Source organism: Hippopotamus amphibius, chromosome 4, assembly GCF_030028045.1.
Source record: "Hippopotamus amphibius kiboko isolate mHipAmp2 chromosome 4, mHipAmp2.hap2, whole genome shotgun sequence".
Classification (NCBI taxonomy): domain Eukaryota; kingdom Metazoa; phylum Chordata; class Mammalia; order Artiodactyla; family Hippopotamidae; genus Hippopotamus; species Hippopotamus amphibius.
Window position 1 is genome coordinate 18,192,300 of NC_080189.1, and position 16,508 is coordinate 18,208,807.

A 16,508-nucleotide genomic window follows, 5' to 3' on the forward strand; every position below is an offset into this window, starting at 1 on the left:
AAATGTTTGAAAACTCTGTAGCACCAAAGAAATGTAATATATTATTTTGATAGTTATCTAACCAAAAGTAAGGATGAGGCATTTTTCAAAATGAAACACCAGGACAAGGGATTGTCCCCTTGTAGTACACAAGGCAATGTGGGCCCTGGGGTTTGAGAGGACTCATTCGGGGGCAGTAGGGACCCCCTGCAGGAAGCACAAGGGTGTCAGGACCCAACCCCTTGTTTCTCACACCCGTTTGCTTCATGGGACTACAGACGCACTATAGGCTGAGTAGGGGGGAGACCTGAGCGATAGGGCAGGGGAAGCATCGTGACCCAGAACAGAATGGAGGAAAGGGGGTGCTGTTCTGAGATGGACAAGAGAACACACAACAGGACGGCATTGCACCAGCCTCTCTTCTAGACTCACCCCTGAGCCTCCAGAAAAGAAGGGGGTCCCAGAGTATCCTGCTTAGAGAAGAGGAGGCACAGTGCCCAGCAGTCCCATGAAGCAAAAGACGAGCACGTTCCAGATGACAAATGAGAGCACGTAAATCTGCAGAGCGTGTGCCGAGTGTCACGGACATCTGATTTTCCTTTTTTGGCTACCCAGCAGCCAGTCCCTGCCCCTTGTCTGCAGCACATCCCCCTTGTGCTTTTCAGGAGAAAGCAGAGCCTTCTTCCCACTAGAGGTCCTGAAAAAAAGCCAAATAGCCTTTTTCCCAGGCAAAGGCAATGGGCCTAGACTCCCATGTGCTGGACTTTGAGTCAGGCCTTAGTACAACACAACAGAAAGAGTTTCCAGGAGCAAGGACATCCAGTGCCCTGGGCCAGCAGCAGAGCTGGTCTAAGCAGAGGTGCCCAGTGTTCCATGACGGCAAAGAGCAGTTGCAGGGGCTGCACCAGGCCGTTGTTTGTTTGGAATGTGATTGGGGCTGTGGTCCTAGCTGTTATCTAGCCTCTTGTTCAAGCCTGCTTTTCAAACCTGGTTCTGTTGCCTTCTGATGGGTCTTGACCTATCTAATCTCCGTTGAGTAAGTCTCTTTACCCTTTATACAAGCAGAAGTAGTATCTCTTGATTGCCTTGATGAATTCTGGATGATATGTCAAATAAAAGAAATACCACAGGTCCCCACCCCCTAATCCCTGATACATGCCAAGGAGCACCCCTGGCACCTACCCATTCACTCTGGTCCTTGAGTTGCCAGCATAGCTTCTCAGGGGCCCTGAAGCACTGACTTGGGGCATGAATGCAAGGAATGTGCCCTACTGCTCAAGTCACGTGGGGCAAGATGGCACTCTCCCTCGGGTGAGGAACAAAATGACAACTCTTCAGTTCATGTCAAAAGTTTAAAGAAATGGTGTATTTTGGATCTTATGTTTCAGTGGGCTTTCTCATAATGAAAGAAATCTTCTATATAGTGACTTTGGCCAGAATCTGGATTAACAGAGAGAACTTTTAAAAGTTAGAACGTATTCTTGGCACATGCCACCTTAGAGTGAATAAATGAGGACTTGGCTTGCTAATTCAGAAGGGTTGCCAACCCTTGAGTTAGGAAAATGCCAAAAGCTTCTGGCCATTAACCAGAAAGAAGGTTCAGCAGAAAGGGCCTGGCTCCAAGCCAGCCAGTTCCCCAGCACCAGGCCTAATCCCCACCTTAGTCATCAGCAACACACGGAGGTCCAGGTGAAGACACGCTTCAGCCCCAGCTTTACTCCTTAGGAAGGAGCCAAATGGTGTCTTATCCCCACTGCACAGAACACGGACTAATGAAAGTGGCAGGATTTCTTTTGAGATAATAGCATAAACGCAAGGTATAGTCACAGAATTCTGAAGCTGGAGATGGTGGTGTGCAGGTAGATACTTAAAAACCAGCTCTCAAAAAAAAAAAAAAAAAGTAAATGTATGTATAGATATATACATAGGGCTATTGTAAGTTTTACTGATATAAATCATGCATATTTACAATACACAATTTACATAGTAATAAAATACACAATTGTGTTTACTGTAGATCTCATATAGTTGATTTTCCTCCCAGGATGCTCGTGAATCCATAGTCAAACTATGGTTGCAATTCAACCACAATTTGACAAGTAGAGTTGCATCTCAGTCTGCTCTTTTCCCCAAAAATTTACTGTCATTACATATGATAAGATCTACTGATAAATTCACTCTTGTACAAACTATGTTCACTGAACTATATCCTCTTTCACCTTCAGCTCTAGTAGTCATTTCAGACTTTTAAGTTGAATCTGCATTATTAATATTTTCTCCTTGACTTTCTTAATTCTAGACAAGCAACAAAACAATAAATCAAGTGCTGATTTATAGCATCTGCCAGTTTTCTTGGCGTACATATGCCCGTTGTGGACAATTTCAAGCTACCAATATGACATCACCAACCACCAAATAGAGAAGACACACAGCACACTATTACGTAGTATTTCCACTGTATAGATTGATGAAATAAAATTCATATTTTATGGCAAGACAAGGAAAACAAACAAAATTTGGGGGCCTATTTCCCCTTTAGTGTGTATTGTACAATACATTAACCAGACTCTTTAGAAGATAACATTCTTTCTTAATTTCATAAAGGGTCACAACTCCTTAGGAGATAACCTTGCTTCTTAATCTTGTAAAAAGCCACAATGACCCATGACCCACTACTGGCTTTGTAGATCTGAATTGTGTAAACTGTCAATAATTCGTCATTTATTGTAGAGCCCTCTGACTCAAAAACTTACATAACCGTGCTTTAGTCCTCTAACAGGTGAAACTGTTCCCAGAGCTTTCTGAGAGGCTGTTCCCAGTTATAATCCTCAGTTTGGCTCGAATAAAATTTTCCATTTCTTTCTTAGATCAACTATTGATTAATTTTTCATCGACAGATGCAATCGATGTAAAAAACTCAAAAGCATAAATAATATGTGTGTAATAATTAGACAGTGATGTTTTGAATATTACTTTTGTTTTTTATAAATACCTTTACTTGTACAGTTTTGTAATTTTTAATAATGTCTGTATTTAACAAGCAGCCCACGAAATTCCTAAAAACTTAACAACCAGCTCTCAAATGCTGATACGCGTTGATCCCCATCCGGCCCGCCCCACCCCCCACCCCCAGAAACTACTGGCTGGAGGAGATCTGGAGAGGGTCACATCTAGTTCTCCACGTGTACAAAATATGCAGTGATGGGAGGTAGGGATGGTAGATATCGGAATCAGGAAATCCACTGTCCCACAAACATGTCCTGTGCATCCACAGGTTTCACATGTAGTTCTGGAGGCTAAAAGGAAGCCTGAACTCTGGTATGGCTGCCCTGGTGTGAAGCTCTCCAGCCCCTCACTGCCTTTGTAGATTTGACCTATTTTCAGAGGTGAAAAAAAAAAAAAGAATGCTGATTTACTCTCCAGTTGCCAACTTTGGCTACTGGTTGCAGACTTCGGCTCTGCCCCTACAGACACCCCCCTAGCTTTGACAGCATTTCCCAAAACTCTGCAGGTCTGGAAAGAATGACACAGCTGGAGATCATTTTGAAGACAATTAAAGCTAATGAGCTGACTCAGCAAAAGCAGCCAAAAAGGCAGGAAACTGGCTCCGGCTAGAGGATAGTGTTGCCTTGGTAGCCGGAAAGAGACCGGTAAGGAAGTAAAACGGGAGAGGATCTGACTTACTAGCAAAAACTAGTATTTGCTTAACCAAGCCTTGACCATAGCTGAATTGGAGGGTGTACTTCTGGCGGGGCTGCGGGAACCAGGCACTTTTCTGTACAAATGGGAGCAGTGTAAATTGGTGCAGCCTCTATGGAAGCCAATTTGACACTGGCTTTCACTGTTTTAAATGCACATCCCCTTTGACCCTGCTACTCGAGGATATTCATTGCAGCATTATTTGTATTAATAATGGCACTGAATTAGAAGCAAACTGAAAGCCTATTAATAGGTGGCTTGATAAGTTTATAATAGACAATAAATCCAGACAAAGGAACACTATACAACCACTAAAAAGAATACGGCAGCTCTTACCTATTGTAGAGCAATCTCAAATCTAAGTGAAAGAAGCAAAGTAAAGAACACTGTATGCTACCATTTGGATGTTTTGCATGATATATTTATACACTTAAATGTGCATAACATACCTTTGGAAAGATACACAAAGAAACGTGGCCACAGTTGCCTCTGAAGAAAACTGACAGAGGCCAAAAGTGGGAAAGACTGACTTAGCAACATACCCCTGTAAAACCTTTTAATTTTCTATCACAAACTCATTTTTTAAACAAAAAATAAAGTCTATGGCTATTTTTTAAATGGCAACGACAACTACAGGTCTGTGATCATTAACCACAGTCCCGAGTCTGCTCAAGCTTTTCTCTAGCCAAATTTTAACGGAGTTCCAGTTTGGCTGGAACTGTCCAGGTTTTAGCACTGAAAGTCCGTGTCTTGGGAAACTTCACTCTCGGCAACTGGACAGGCTAGTCCCCTCTCCAGATTAAAGTGGTGCCCTCAGGCCAGCTCACCACACATCCACCCATGGGCTCCCTCTCCCTGTCTCCCAAACCCAGCCAGAGGACCGAGGGCAGGATGCCTGGGCACAGGCTAAGCAGGTCAGCCTCCTGGGCACTGAGCAGGGGGGAAGGCGGGGGAGGGGTCCCCAAGGGCTCTGGCCTCTTAAAGGGGCCTCACTTCGTTGACTTGGGAACAAGAGCAATGGGCAGGGACTTTCATCATTTGTCTCTAGCCTCAGCTCAGCACTGTGTGACCCTCAGTTGGTCCTTTTACTTTTCTGGGCCTCAGTTTTCTCATTTGTAAAGTGAATGGGGAACATGGGCACCACCACGGTCCTAAGGCACATCTCCTTCCTAAGGGCACATCTCCTTCCCTCTCAGAGCTGAGGGCTCACGGGCATCCTGCGCGCTCTCCCAAGGAACCAGCCGAAACCTCTCAGCTCTAGTTCAGACGGGTTTCACAGGTAGGGACCAGAAGTTTCTACCCAGAAGGCTCCTATCCAGGATCCAATTGAAAGCTGCCTTCTCTTCAAGCAGCATTTCTCAACATAGCGAATGAGTTCAAAATGTCACTCCTGGGCCCCAGGACAGAGATTCTGATTCAGTAGGTCTAGGGTAGGAATTCAAGGTAGGTCCCTGCCCCCCCCACCCCGCCCCACCCCACCCCTTACCAGTACCACACTTTGAAACCCGCTGCCTTAAAGAAACAAGGCCACATCAGAGTAAGCCTTTTAAAGTTCGTTTCCACTTTAATGAAAACAAGCTATTATTCTGTAACGGATATTTTTTAAAAACAACAATAAGAGTTTTGAGACATCCAATCCACTTAATGCACTGCAGCCTAGAACTATGCACGAAATAGTAAGATTGCGTTTCAAAACATGATCAAACATCAGGCTAATCAGCCAGGTGTTAGACTCTCAATCACAAGCCTCAAAACACATAATCAAGTATCAGTAAGCAGGTGTTTGAAGGGAAGATTGAGATAAACAGTTGCTTTTGTGGTTATTTAAGAGGTTTTGAAACATTAAAATAGAGTACCTCACGCTCAAGCCAGCAGACTGCAGGGGCGTCGCAGCTGAATAAATCCAGGCAATAATTAGCACCAGAGCGTTTCACGGGATTGCAATCAAAAAGCTTGATCCTTATTGAGGAAATCTGTGTCCTTTCCTTTATTCCTGCTGCCTTTAAGGAGTTGCCCTCAAAAGTGGCAATGCTTTTAAGAATCCCCAGCACACACTACACTGTGTTCAGGTTGAAGATTTTGATCCCTTTTGAGAAAATCACATGCACGTCACATGTATGCACTCCATACAACAGTGTCAGGGGCCCATCCCACCTGTCTCCCCAATGTGACAAGTCTAGAATGGGGAGTTCCAAAGAAAAAGCAAGGTTCCACTTTAGAAATTAATTTTGGGTTTTGTACACATTTCAAATGGCTTCTTGGTGGTCCAATTGCCCCATGAAAATCCCTGAAAAGTTTCAGGTCAATTTAAAGCGACCACCCTCAGTAGACGCACCCTTTTTAAGACCCACTATTAATAAGACTAGCCCACCACTTAGGCTTCATAGCACTTGCCCATGTGATTTATTTTAGGGAACAGCTGGGAAGGGGTCTCTGCTTAAATTGTAGCTTGTTAATTTCTAATAATTCCCCTTGACTGTGAGTAGCCATTTAGCTTTGAGAAAATAACTTTTGCTTCACTTTCTATTTCTCTTCCCTCTTTCCCTGGTCTTGGATTACCACCAAAATATTAGTTTCAGTTCTTATAATTGTATCTCCTACAGTTAAAGGCACTTTAAGAGCATTTGGTCATACATGATACCAACTTTAATAATAAAGCCCCAGTCACCCTTACCATTCAATACAGATAAAGGTGTTTGAGACATCAGAAAGTTTCACTGCCAATCGTGGATGTCAACGTACTCCTCTGAAACAAATCAAGAGAGTCTACCAGGTCTGAACAAATCAGGGGTTCTGAGACTAGGTTCTGAGGCTGAATAAGCCCAAAGGCCTTCATCCTTCCCTCCCACCAGTCAGTAATTGCAGACCACATCACGACATCTCTTTCATACCACCTTCCTCTTTTGAGCTGTAGGATTCAGCAGGGGTGCTGCTTAGTGTAAAGTTGGGGCTTTTGTGACTCAGGACATTCAAACCTGAACTCTGCGTCTATTAGCAAAGATAAAAGTTCCCTCTCTAATCCAGGGAGGCTGACTATCTTTGGGCTTTTCTGGTCTTCCTTCATCATGTAATATCCTTCTTTCTTTGGTGTCTGTACTCTCTCATCTTTCCTCTCCTGGTAGCCACAGCGACAGCCCAGCCAGGGAAGTGTTAACCTCGACTTCTCCTTATGCAGGAGTAACTCATCAGCCCTTTCAGCAGCCCACACTATAGTAGCAGGTTTCACAACTTTAAGTTGGACTGGAAGTTGCCTTGGAATTCCATCTTGCAAATGATTCAGACCAATTCAATCAAGATTTTTCCCCTTTGCTGTGCTTCGGTAAACCTCTGACCTCCTATCTCATGGAGAAAATAGAGATCCTCAGATGGAAGCTCCATGAACTCCTTGCCTGCCTCCATTAGTCGAAGACTTGCCTTCTTCCTTCCCCCCTGTCGCAATGGGAAAGAGGCCCTCTTCCCCCTAGGCCAGTTTCCCACCAAGTCTTGGGACGCCAACTCCATCGGCCCGTCTCCTGCATCTTCAGCTTCTCCCTCTGTATTAGCTGTGGCTCATCATTTGTATAAAACAAAATGTTACGTTAGAAGTTGGGACTGTGAAGCACCAAGATATAATAAAAGCTACATTCCAAAGGATGTGCTAGACCATATGTGAAATTTGAAAGTAGAATAACCAAGAACCAGTATTACGACTTTTAAATTCTGTCATTCAGCAGGACGATATAGAGTCAAAGGAATGGGGTTTTGAGAGGATTCTTGAGTAGAGCCATTAGAATGCTGTGGGCCTCAGACCCCAAGGATGGAAGGATGAAGGGGATCTCTGCCTTCTCCTCAAGCCTAGTGAGGATGCTTTAATGGGACAGCTTGGAGAGATGAATGCATGTCCCCTGCAGTTGGGCACTAGAAGGACTGGGACCCACTCATGCCTGAGAAGATCGGGTCAGCAAGGTAGAAAGCTGGATCTGGGAAGTAACTTCACTCCTGGGGACCAAATTATAAGACTTTTGCTCAGGGGCAGGCTCCCAGAAAAGAGGACTCCAGAAGTAAGAGACTCTGAGCAGTACTGGAAGGTGGGGGTGAGTTTGGGGGAAGAACCAAGGGTAGAAAGGACAAGGCCAGCTGAGGAGTTGCAGCTGGAACACCCCACCAGGTGAATGTTCAAGGAACCCATGGAAATGCCCAGTGAGAGTCTGCTGCACACACCTGCTGGCCCAGAGAGGGCAACACCATCCTACCAGAGAGCCAGCCTCACCTGTTATCCCTCCTCCTGGCTCTGACCCTGGGGGAAGAAGCACAGTTGGCAAGCAGGGAACGAGAGGAAAGTGTGGATGGGGGGAGAGAGGAGGGCCAAGCCAGCCTCCAGCATCACAACAAGGGGCCACCTGGCGGGGGCTGTGGGGGTGGGGGTGGGGGTGGGGGGCGCGGGGCGGGGACTGAACATTAAACCAGCTTCAGAGTGTTGACTGTTATCTTGGAGCAGACATTCTAAATTAACTAATTGATACTGAGATTGTGACCTAATGTGATTCAGAACTTGAAGAGGAACTAAAGAAATGGCCAGTCCCTGTAGCAGAACAGATTTAAAGGGTCAATGGAAAACGAGAGTGAGACTGCTTTTAAGAAAACTCAGCATGAGCACGGACGTTCCATGGAGAGACGACAGATAGACAAGCTTACACAGAGGAAGTAGAAACCTCCCCCTGACTCTACATCAACTTCCAGCCTTTCTCCTATGTCTTCAGCTTCTCCCTCTTGACCTTATTTTCCTCCCCTTGCTCAAGATTATTAAAGGAGTTTTTCACACTCTCTGCCTCTACTTCATCATCTCCCATAGCCGTCGAGCTTCTGCCCTGTCATTACAGTGAGTCCCCTACATTCAAATGAGTTCTATTCCAAGAGCACATTCATAAGTCTAATTTGTTTGTAAGTCCAACAAAGTTAGCCTAGGTACCCAATTAACACAATCCGCTATACAGTACTGTACTGTAATAGGTTTATAATACTTTTCACACAAATAATACATTAAAAAACACAAAAAATAAAGAAAACATTTTTAACCTTTCAATACAGTACCTTGAAAAGTACAGTAGTACAGTACAGGGGCGTACAGGGGCTGGCATTGAGTGAACAGGCAAGAAGAGTTCCTGACTGGAGGAGGGAGAGGAGGTGGGAGATGGTAGAGCTGAAGGATCATCAGCAATTGGAGACAGAAGGCAAGCTGCACATGACAATGTACGCCAGACACGTGAACTAACTTACGTGATTGGACATGCAAACACACATTCACGTCTTTGAGAGTTCGCAACTTGAATGTTCCTATGTAAGGGATTTACTGTGCCACCCAGAAACATCTCTGGACAAGGTCACCACTGACATCTTTTTATTTTTTTTCTTTCTTTTTTTCTTAAAATAATTTTTCTTATTATAAAGTGAACATGCTCATTACAGAAAAATTAGAAACTTCAAGCAACTAAAATGAACATTAAAAAATAAAATTCATAAACCCACCCACACCAAGCCAATCATTGTTGGTAGGTTGATTTAGATTATAGATTATGTTCTGTGTGTATTTTCACGTGTAGATATAGAGCTATATGCACAGAGAATACACATACACGTACAACACACACCAACACTTGAGTTATTTCGTTTTTCATTATTACAATGCTAATTTTAAAAAATTTGAATTCATATTCTATATACACTACTTAATATTTACATGTATGTGTACAAATTACATATGTATTTTGACAAGTACTTTGCAGGTTTAAGTAGGATGCTCACAAAAAACCAAACAAAAACAAGATAATCGGAGATGGCAATAGCTTAGGTACACAGGTATATTCCTTACCCAGATCTGCCTTCTTTTGCATAGTGAGCTTGTAAAACATTATAGTCCACAGCTACTTTCTTTTCTTTGCTCAATTTCTTGCTGTTTTATCTTTGCATATCTTACATAAATCAAAACTAGTTTCCTGCTGCTTCTGTTACCCAAAGATTTATAAAAGTGTTGGCTTCTGTTGTTAAAGAAATGACTCTGTGACAACTTGGCACATCTATTTACATGTCAGAAAACAGTGGGAGCCAGAGGACATATTTACTTAACACCTTATCAAACAGTAAGCCATTATTTCATTTATTTTCTAATTACATATATTGTGATGTTAAGATAGGAAGAGACAATGGTGGAAATTCTAAGTAGATGGTTTTGACATAGGGAACATATTTTACACTTATAATTGTGTTAAGTCCATCTTTACCAATATGCCAATATATCATTTTTACTACAGAGCATTTTTGGACACACGCCACTATGTTAAAAATAAGCAAACGATAGAGAAAAGAAAAAAATAGGAGCTAAAAATTTGACTCCCTGGAAAAGACAATACTGAGTAAATTTGTGTAAGCCTTTCAGACCCTTTCCTAAACATTTAGAACCATATCTACCAATACATAATTTTATTTAGTTATTTTTACAAAATGAGATCATATCACGTAGACAGCTCTGGAACTTGCTTTTTTCATTTAACAATGTCATGAGCAATTTTCCAAATCAGGATGTACAGATTGATCTCACTCCTTTGAACAGATGAATATTGCTTTATCGCTTATTATGGCCTACAATTTGTTTAAGCATCTCCTTGCTGAGAATCATCTGAGTTATTGCAAAGTTTTTACTATCACCAGTGAGATCTACACATCTTATATCTTTTAATAGTTGTCTAATTATTCATGTAGGCTAAATAACCAAAAGTAGATTTGCTTGGTCAAAGACTAAGCACATTTACCTTTTGACAGTACCAGATTATACTCTAAAAAGGTTGTATTGGGTACTCTCACTCACCCTCTCTAAAAATGGATATTATCAATCTTTTAATTTTTGCCAATCTTATAGGTAAAAAATGAACTCATTTTTCAATTAGTATTTTTTTCATAGGGAGACCGAACTCATACGCTGATTGGCCATTTTATTTATTCTTCTAGGAATTACCTACCCATCTTTGTCCATTTTGTTGTTGTTGTTGGGCTATTTGTCTTTTCTATCAGTTTATAAAATTTCTTTAGCTAATAGAGATATCAACTCTGTCATGCAGATTGCAAATAATTTTTTCCAGTTTTTTTTTAACTTTGTCTAAGGGTTTCCCCCCACAAGGATTTTAACTTTTCATATAGTCAAGTATATCCATCTTTTCCTCATGATTTCTGGCTTTAATATTATATTATGCAAGGTTTCCCCTCTCTATGGTTATAAAAATATTCACCTTTATTTTCTTCTATTATTTTTATAATTTTACTTCTACACTTAAATTGTGACTTCATAGAGTACATGTTTTGGTATAAAAAGTGACATAAGGACTTGCCTGGTGGTCCAGTGGTTAAGACTCCACACTTCCACTGCAGGGGGCATGGGTTCACTCCCTGGTTGGGGAAGTTCTGCATGCCGCTGCAGTGCAGCCAAAAAAAAAAGTGAAATAAGAATCCAATACTATCATACCCTACATACTATATTATAATAATGTTTTCACCTACTGCATTGTGACCGTATTTCCATGTTAATAGATATATTCTGCAATATTACTTTACACTGGTTCCATAATTTATTTAATTAATCTCCTATAATTGGGTAATTAGGTTGTTTGCAACTATTTCAAACAGCTGTGTGATAAACATGATGCATGCTAAACCCTCATCCTTTACCTGGACAATCCCCTTAGCATTCATTTCAAACTGTTTGTATCCTCTCTATATAAACCTTGCCCTGTCTTCTCATCACAGTGAGCTGTACATGTACCCATCCTATTGTCCAAACCAAAATCTTAGAAGTAATTCTTGACTCCTCACTTTCCCTCAACCTTCAAACCCAATCCATCAGAAAAATTCCAACAGCTCTACCTAGTTGTCCACTTATATCCCATTCTTCTCCTCACCTGGATGGCTGCACGGCCTCTCTGTTCCCACTCTTGCCCACAGCAATCCTGTCTCTACAGCAGCCAGAGTATCATTTCAGAATATAAATCAGATCAAATCACTTCCCTGCTGACAACCCTCTAATGGTTTCCCATTGCACTTCCAGAAGTGAAATAATAAACCTCTCTTACCAAGCCCTCCTTCCAAGGCCTCTGTCACCTGGCCCTACCCAGTCCTCTAACTCAAATCCCATGTTTCCCAGATGTTGACCTCTTTTCTGCTCCTTAAATGAACCAAACTTGTTCGTAATTTAAGACAGGATTTCTCACCCTTGGCACTAACGACATTTGGGGCTGGATAATTCTCTGTTGTGGGGCCTGTCCTGTGCATTGTAGGATGTTTACCACCATCCCTGGCCTCTACTCCCTAGATGTCAATAACACCCCTCCTCCAGTTGTGTTTTGTCCCCAGATGTAGCCAAATGTCCCCTGGGGGCAAAATTACCCCTGCTTGAGAACCACTGATTTAGGGTCTTTGCATAAGCTGTTCCATCTGCCTGGAATGTTCTGCCTCCTGGATCTTTATGCAAATGTTTCTTATTCAGGACTCAGATCAAATGTCACCTCCTCAAACGGGCTTCCCTGTCCATCCAATCTAAGTAAGCTCCCCACTTATCACCAATCACCCACTGTCACTGTCAATAGCCCTGTTTTGTTTTCTCTATAGCTCTTATCATTGTCTGAAATAACCTTGCCCAGTGATTGGTTTACTTCTTGGTTGCTTGTCTCTCCTATCAGAATGTAAGTTTCAAGCCAAGAGCAGAGCCTGGCATGAGTGAGCAGATGTTCAGGAAATATTTGTTGCTTGAACAAAATGAACTCCCAAAAGTGGAGACCAAAGATCTATTTGTTCCAAATCTAGTAGATAAAGTTCTTACATGGATTTTCTCCAACATTTGACACTCGTGATGACCTGCTCTTTCTTTAAGTCATCACTTCCCTTGACATTGGTGACCCTGTGTGTAGACCCTAGTCTCAGAGACTCTCTCTTCCAGTTTCCCTCAAGAGCTCCTCTTCTTCATCTCACCCCAACATACTGCACTTCAGGGAGGCCCATCCTAATGCCTCTTCTCCAATTCCTTATCATCTAGCGAGCTGATCTCAGCCACTCCTATGCTTCATCAATGACCATCTATTTTCTCATGACTCCCAAATCTATTCCTCTACCATGGAGGCAAACAGTCACTGGGAAGCCCCACAGGCTCCTCAAGTTCAATATTTTCAACCTAAACGCATCACGTCCACCAACCCCTCTCATGAGACACAGCTAAGCCTCCTGCTGCTGAAGCTCCAGGTTCCTGTGGTGGGATTATTCTTCTGGATTATTGTAGCGTTGGGTTGCTACCCCTTCCAAAGGCCTCCATGACCCTGGGCCCACTCCCAAATAACGTACGCTCCTTGCTCTTCTGCTTGAAGTTCTCCATGGCTCCCCGTTGCGCTAAATCCAAAATCCAAATTCCTCCCATGCCTTCCAAGAACCTTAATGGCCCATCCCATTCACCACACCAACATCCAAACTATGCTGTCCCTCACCTGCGGGACCACGGATGCATTGTAACCACCCTTGCCTCCCCTTCTCTGTGCCAGGATTCAAACAATATTTGTAAAATCAACAGATGGATGGAGGAACTTTCTTGGTGTTTCCATTATCCTTGCTCTTGAGTCACTGTTTGTTTGGTCTGAATCTCATAAGACTTTGAACCTTCTTTTAAAGTAGTCCATTGCTGGTCCTCAAATATTCTTTGCTTCCAATGCAACTCAAGATACCTCTTTGAAACCATTAGTGGGGTTTTTATATCCTACTCATCTTATTTCCCAGGCCCTAATCCTAATTTTTATATCCCTCCCTCAATGCTGCACCATAAGCCAGCAACCTAACAACTTTTGAAGGAGCTGGGTTAATTAGTAACTAGAATTTGTGTCTCCAAACTAAGAATTTAGCTCAATATTTACATTTTGCTGCCACTGCGTACATTCAGTAACAGTGACTAAGCACCTTGGCAGTTCTCAAATTGTACAAAAGAAATTCAGAGATAACATAATAGATCATCAAGAAAAAACTAATGAACAAGCAATTATAAATAAGATGTGAAATTAAAAGTTTTATATCAAAACGAGCACCCAAAAGGAACAGTGAAACTGCCCTCTGCTCCACAGCTGTCACTGTTCAGCCTCTGTCACCTTTCCCCAGCTCCACCATCACTGTCCTGTCAGTTCCTTGACTTCAGCTGCACAGATTACGTCGACACTCCCAGGTGAACCAACATAGGAATAGAGCTGAGAAAACTGACCCCCAGCTGTTATTCCCCTCAGCTTCCCAGTCTGGCAGCCCCAGGGGCACTGCCAAATGACCCAGCTCTCAGAGGGTCATGCTCCTCTCACCTTCCCCTAAACGTTACTATTGCGGTGCACGGTGACCCTGGGAGCCGACAAGTACTGGTGGACCTTGCCTATGGTACGTGCTGTTTTCCCCAACTGAACAGATCTAGGGCAGAGCAGCAGCGAGTGACTATTGTGTGACAGTCCCAGACAGTGTCCTTCCCAGGCTGCCTCTGCTCAGAGGGAGTGAGCAGGAAACCCATCTTGCAGATGAATGGCCACTGGCGCTCACAGGGAGCACGTGGGGATGAAGCTCAGCCCCTGACAGGGAGCTTCTGTGTGTTTTTTTTGGCGCACGGGCTTAGTTGCTCCGCGGCATGTGGGATCTTCCTGGAGCAGGGATCAAACCCATGTCCTCTGTATTGGCAGTCCGATTCTTAACCACTGCACCACCTAGGAAGCCCCTGAGTTGCAGTTTTGAGAACGCAGAGCCAGGCACCCCAACATCACCTCATTCTTCTGGACTTGGTGTCACAGAACTCTGTTAGTGGTGGGAGCCTGTTGTGGCCCCAGAAAGGCCTTGAGAGCCCATCTGAGCCTGATAATGACCATGGAAGCCCAAGAGCAACTGGTTCCCAAGGTTTGGGAAGGAGCGCCCTAACAGTTATCAGCAACAAAATGTACTTATGTTGCAATGTGTTAAAATAAGCGAACTGGCCCTAGGGCTCAGCCTGTACTCAGCACTAGCAGGGAATTTAAAAGGGAAAAATCCCTGCTCTGGAGGCAGCTTTGACCTAGTTAAGGAAGAAAGACTTTTGCATGTAAATTGATACCTTATGTGGGAGCTCTTGGCCCTCCTGCCCCCCCCCCACCCCGCCCCCCCAGCTGGGCTCAGCTGCTGGGAGGGTGGGCACAAGCAGGCTGGACAGACCATCTGGGGGCCAGAGTGGGCACAGTGCCCAGAGCCTGTGATGGGTTAGGGGCTCATGAAAATGTTTTAACTTCTTTTAAGATCAGAAGAGAAAAAGTGAATATAATCCAACCTGAATTGCATTCGCCTTTATACCAATGCAATTGCAAAATATGTTTTAATTTTTTTCATGCAAAAGGAGGCCGGAGAAAAGCAAAACTTTCCAAGAACTCCAGAAATGATAATGCAGCCCTGACTGAACAAGAGGGAAACCAAACAAGCAGATGCCTAGAATGTCCAGTTCCTATGCTGCCCTCGCACGTGCAGCGGCCAGCTGAGCAAGAAACATGCAGACCCTAAGAGCCCCAGGGCGGGTCCTGAGTGGCCATTCTGCTCACAGGCATGTGGCCACTGCCCTGGACCTAGAAAGGAAGTGCTGATAGGAGGGATCGTGGTGCTAATCACTGCAGCCGTTTAAGGAGTACTTCCAGTATGCGTCAGATTCAGCGCTGGAGGCTCTCCATGCTTGATCTCATTTAATCACCTCCACGGCCTTGGAAGGTAGATATTATTGCCTACATTTTAGAGATGAAGAAACCACAGTGCAAAGAATTTAAGTAATGAGCCCCGGCCACAGAATCTACATTGGCAGCTGCCAGGGGCGCCATCCTTGTTGTATTCCCTGATGCTGATGCCCCCAGGAATCACGTGATAAGACGGTGCCAGTCGGGCTCACCCATGTGCTTTGCATCTTCACTCCACTGCCTCTAAAATTATAGATTTTTCCCAAGCAAAAGTGATAGGGACAGAGTAGAGGGACAAATTAGGTCATTAAATAGTTAATGGCACTAGGGGATTGTAAGTAAAGAAAAAAGTATGGGAGACCCCTGTAAGTTAATGATTACTCAAGAAAATAGGTTTCCTTAACCACAAAACCAAGCAGGCCAGCTTAGCAACAAAACCACACAACAGAAGCATGAGACAGTCCCCCAAACAATAAAACAATGGTGCTATGAGACCCACATCCTGCCTAGTGAACTCAGTAAGTTAATGACCCCTGGGACATGCTCTCTGCACACACAAAAAACAGTAAGTTCTGGAAAGGTGACACTTCAAAGTAAAAGACCCTCGTTGTACTGAGACCTGAAATAATTTTTCCATAGTGCCAGGACAGTCCTGGCTTGACCATGTAGGGACTAGAAAACTCCCCTGCCCAACCTGGAGAAGGAGCTGACGATGGAAGCACGATGTCTACTCAAGAATGAGGAAGAAGGTGGTCTTTTCCCCCTCCCCACTTTTCCTTTAATTATAAAACCGTATCTCACTAAGTTCTTGGGGCAGCACCCTCTCACCTGCCCGATGTAAGCCTCACAAGTGTGCTATTCTAATAAATCCCTTCTTATCTGTCACTTTGCCTCTCGCTGAATTTTTTCTGCACTAAGACATAAAGGACTGGAGCTCCTTGGAGCCCCCCCAAAACACCACCTAGCGGTTTCAAAAGCACACCTCAGACCAAACAAGAGAGAGTGCACAAGAAACAGGCCCAATATTCCCTAAACCTGAAAATCCAAGTTTTCCTTAAAGTACCCAATACCTCAGATCACAGGACAAAAGGACTCCTGGTGGCCGCTCCCCTG